This window comes from Ursus maritimus, unplaced genomic scaffold (assembly GCF_017311325.1).
Source record: "Ursus maritimus isolate PB19 unplaced genomic scaffold, ASM1731132v1 scaffold_37, whole genome shotgun sequence".
NCBI lineage: Eukaryota > Metazoa > Chordata > Mammalia > Carnivora > Ursidae > Ursus > Ursus maritimus.
The window spans coordinates 890,139-895,451 of NW_024426341.1; the positions used below are offsets into that span (position 1 = coordinate 890,139).

General features: G+C 40.3%; 2 pseudogenes; both read left to right on the forward strand.

Annotated features, from left to right (window-relative positions):
- Positions 1 to 777: 777 nt before the first annotated feature.
- LOC103656804 lies at positions 778 to 3,244 on the forward strand (annotated as a pseudogene).
- LOC103656806 lies at positions 3,241 to 4,043 on the forward strand (annotated as a pseudogene).
- The last annotated feature ends 1,270 nt before the right edge of the window (positions 4,044 to 5,313 follow it).

Sequence of the window (5,313 nt, forward strand, 5' to 3'; positions counted from 1 at the left end):
ATGTCCTCATGGAAAAATCACATGGAGAAGCTATCTTGAGTAAGGATGGATTATTATGGCAGGTGCAGGACATATAGAGCAGGATCTGGGGTGAAGATGGGGACCAGGACTAGAGAGTGTCCATTGGATTTGTGGAAAACATCAAAACCCCAAGGACAGGAATAACAAAGAAAAGATGTCACATAAGACAAGTGAGGAAGGGACTTGCTTGCCTGCCTCACCCCTCAACAAGCCAAATAAACAGCAGTTGGTGAAATAAATAGGGACTGGCCACCAGGAAAGGAAGCCTTCTGCTCCTTGATATTAAAACAGACCACCTGCTGTTCTACTTTGTATATTTCCTGCTGTGAAGTGTTGGTTTATACCTTCTGCTCATTTTCCTCTCAGAGCATCCCATCTATAACATGTTTCACATCATGAAAATATCACTATTTTCATCTTTTTGCTCCCTTATTATTTTTGCCAGGTACCCTATATTCATTGCTCCAAACAGTGCCTGGAACACGTTCGACATCCAGTATCCATCCCTTAAAGGAGTGAAAAATATTCTCAATGAATCAAGAATCTACATTATGCTGAGGAAGAGACTAATTACCGAATTCCTAATGTGAATTTGTGCTAGGGATGCCCTAATGGGGATGAGACCACACACACATTTTGAAATTAATTTATTGGCTCTAAAATATAAGTGGTAGCACATATGTTAGGTTACAAAAACACTTGTTTGTGTGAAATTAGTCATTTATTTTTCTATATCCTGGTAGTTACCTCCAACCCATGGACCCAGGGAACCTTACAGGAGTTTCAGAGTTTCTTCTTCAGGGATTATCAGACGACCCAGAACTGCAGCCCCTCCTATTTGGGCTTTTCCTCTCCATGTACCTGGTCACTGTACTTGGAAACCTGCTCATCATTCTGGCCGTCAGCTCTGACTCCCACCTCCACACCCCCATGTACTTCTTCCTGGCCAACCTGTTCTATGTAGACATCTGCTTCACCTCCACCACCGTCCCCAAGATGCTGCTGAATATACAGACAGAGAGAAAAGTCATTACCTACGCAGGCTGCATCACACAGATGTATTTTTTCCTACTCTTTGCAGGATTGGACAACTACATGCTGACCGTGATGGCCTATGACCGATTTTTGGCCATCTGTCACCCCCTGCACTACACTGTCATCATGAATCCCCAGCTCTGCAGACTACTGGTTCTGATGTCCTGGGTCATGAGTGTCCTGCACTCCTTGTTACAGTGCTTAATGGTGTTGCAGCTGTCCTTCTGAACAGTCTTGGAAATCCCCCACTTTTTCTGTGAAATTAAACAGTTGGTCCAACTTGCCTGTTCTGACACATTTCTTAATCATATGGTGATGTATTTTGGAGCTGGGCTGCTGGGTGGTGGTCCCCTTGCTGGGATCCTTTACATTTACTCTAAGATTGTTTCCACCATACTTGGAACATCATCAACTCAAGGCAAGTATAAATCATTTTCCACCTGTGCATCTCACCTCTCAGTTGTCTCCTTATTTTATTGTACGAGCCTAGGAGTGTACCTTAGCTCTGCTGATCCCCAGAGCTCCCACGCAAGTGCAGTGGCCTCGGTGATGTACATGGTGGTCACCTCCATGCTGAACCCCTTCATCTACAGTCTGAGAAATAAAGACATAAAGAGGGCTCTGAAAAGATTCTTTGTAAAGGAAACTATAAAAAGGCCCGTTGTCCTGGGGCTGAAAAAATGCAAGTGATAGCAGGACGCAAAGCCTGAGAGCCAGCAATGGTAATTCTTTGATCAGATTATGGACTCAGAATTTACTCTTTCTCTTGATTTCATGGACTATCCCTTCCTGTGACATCAACTTCTCTGCTCAATTTGAGTAACCGTCTGTATTAAACTTTCTGCTCTCTGGTATCTCAGTGTTGTCCTTAGTTGTTTTCTTGCTCTCCTAAATTGATTCCCAATTTTGGAAAAAATATTGGAAATTCTCTTGGGGTGCCTGGGTAGTTCAGTCAGTTAAGCATCTGCCTTTTTATCAGGTCATGTTCCCAGAGTCCTGGGATCGAACTACACATCAGGCTCCTTGTTCAGTGGGAAGCCGCCTTCTCCCTCTGCCTGTCGCTCCTTCTGTTTGTGTTCTCTCTCTCCCCCTCTGTCAAATAAATAAATAAATAAATAAATAAACAAACAAAATATTTTAAAAAACACAAAATATTGGAAATTCCCATTAATCTCATGAGATTCTATAGATTTGTTAAGGGTAATTTCTTCTGAAAGGAAATATATCATATTGAGGAGGTTTTCTTTTGCTTTCCCAGAAAACAATCATGAGTTGTTCTGCTCTAATGAAAACAACAACAACAACAACAACAACACACAATTGGAAGCAAAGCCATTTATAATTTCTTAAGAGAAGAAAGTCTGAGACCGCAGGTCACCACTTTTGTGCCCATAATTCCTTTAAATATCTGATCTTCCTGAAAATGTAACCTTAACATATACTGTGTTTTGTAACAAGCCATTGAGTTTTATTTTTCTCCTTAGGATCCTGTTCTCTTATTCATCTCAGTGTCCACATTACCTAGTCACTGAAAAAAACTGATAATCAAGCACACATCTCCAGTTGTAGTGGACATAGAAACACAAATTTCAATAAATAGTTAACATAATATGGCTGTAGAGTCAGAGATGAAGCAAAATTTTAGTCAGACATTTATTAATGTGCAAACTAATATTTTCATGCTGCCCATCTGCTTATTGATGATGTGAGGCTGGCATCCATGTGTAAGGGAGTCTATCATTGGGATGAAGAAGAGTTTGCATAATTATGTTTTCTGTTTCATCTTCCTGCTACTGCCTGGAAACTTCCATGTCTCCCTACAAATATGATTCATTGAAGTGTAATTGCATACAACAAGATGCACACATTTAAAGTGTACAGTTTGATGGGGCACCTCGCTCAGTGCATTGAGCATCTGAGTCTTGATTTTGGCTTGAGTCATGATCTCAGGGTCCTGGGACAAAGCTCCTTGTCAGGCTTGTGCTGAGCTGGGTGGGACTCAGCTTGGGGATTTGTCTCCCTCTCCCTCTGTTCCTCCCCCTGCTCACACACTCTCTCTCTCAAATAAATAAATAAATAAATAAATAAATCTTAAAAAATAAATAAAGTATACAATTTGCTGAATTATGGGAGGCATACAAAAATTAAGACTATAGGGGGACGCATAGGACTCTCGTCTCCAGTATGACGGACGGACCTCCTACAGCCGACAATGCAGAAGGGGGCCACCCGGGCCTCCGGGCCACTGCTCTCCCTTTGTCCTACTGCAGATGCCCTCCTGGGAGGGGTCCCATGACCCACTTGGCAAGTGCCAAAGAGGACCAGGAAATGGAACTGGAAACATGACCTTCTGTTTATGCAGGAGAAGAAAGACTCTGGGAAGTAAGTCCAATTTCCTTTCAATACATCGGAGGTGAAAGTGGTGATCCTAGAGCCTTCTTAATAGAGATATTTTGGACAGAAGCATACCCCCAAACACTTCCAATCATAATTGTGAAAGCTTTTTTTTTATGACCCTGGTATCATCAGCTGTAAAGCAGAGCGTATTAGCCAAGTTAGGGGAAGCAGTGGGAGGTAATCTCATCTCGTGACCCGAGGACCTACACGTCATTTGAATATGCCAAGGAGAGTAAAGAGCTGTTCATGGAGAATCACCATCCCTTGAATGCTACTACAACCATAAGCAGTATCATCTCCATTGAAACTCCTAATGTAGCCCCATCGAGTAAGGAAAAAAAGACAAAACAAAGCAAAACAAAAAACAAGAAACAAAACAAGTTTCAAAAACCCAGAAATGTAAGCCGGCAGAGAAAACAGATCACAAAGGAGAACTTCCCCAAGGATGGAACTGGGTTGATGTGGTGAAGCATTTAAGCAAAACTGGCTCTAAAGCTGATGAATTGTGCTTGGGACTGGACACAAGGGAAGAGCATCCTTTAAACAGTAAACTGGTTCAAAAATCCTTCATTACTCTTTTCTGGGATTGAGGTGGCTTTTTATAAAATATAATTTTTTTGTATGTTTCTTATGTAAAAATGTTTTAGGCTGAAAGTTCATGAAGAAATCTGGTTGTATTAAACCATTTTCACCAACTTGCTTTAAAAGGAGAAATCTTAAAAAAGAGATTCTACATGAATCCATTTATGTAGAATTCAAAAAAGGTATGCAGTGAGTTTTAACTCCTTCGTTATGTTATTGATAAAATGGGATGAACGTGAGCCTCGATTTCCTTATTTCTAAACCTAATGTTGGGGAAGGAGCCCTAACTTCAGAGAGATGGTGTGAGGAATACATGAAAAGTGTACAAGCACTTTGTTGAGTCCAAAGAAAACATTCAAGGCTAGGAATGTGAGTATGTATATGTGTGTACATCTGTATAAACCTTTCTCTCAATAAACACATTCACACACATTTATGTAGAGACACAGAGACTTTGTTACATCCCATCTATTATGTTGAAAGGAAACCTGAAACACAAACTGAGGGCTTCAGAGGGGAGGGGAGTAGGGGAATGGGATAGACTGGTGCTGGGTAGTAAGGAGGGCACGTATTGCATGGTGCCCTGGGTGTTATACGCAACTAATGAATCATCGAACTTTACATCAGAAACCAGGGATGTACTGTATGGCGACTAACATAATATAGTAAAAATATTATTATGAAAACAATTTAAAAAATAAAAATAAAAAAATGAAAGGAAACCTGAAGTTGGAGGGGATACAAATGAATAAACACTTGAATGAACATAAAAAAAAAGAATGTAGAATTTTGACACAAAGCATTCCTTAGTTTTAATAATGAATTGTTATTTATCTTAAAACTTCAAAGGCATCAGCGTCAAAACCACATTTACATTTATGCAGCGGGAAATCACTGTCCAGCTAATGGGGCAGAATATCTCCAAACTAAAACGGATTTTCTCCTTCCAGTTAAGGAGGGATTTCAATACCAAATGCCTTGACCCAAGGGAAGTTCACTGAATGAGTTGAAAGGCTCAAACTCCATTCCTACAAACAATATTTTGTGAAAAAAGTCTGTATTTGATTCCTGCTGTTACAAATGACCACATGAGTGGCTTAAACCAAAGATTTATCTTGTATTTCTAGAAAGTCAGAAGCCTGAAATAGGTCTCACTGGGCTACAACTAAGAGGTCTCATGAGCACTGGGTGTTATATGCTACTAATGAATCATTGAAAACTACGTCAAATATAATGATGTACCATATGGTGGCTAAGTGAATTAAAAAAAAAAAAAAA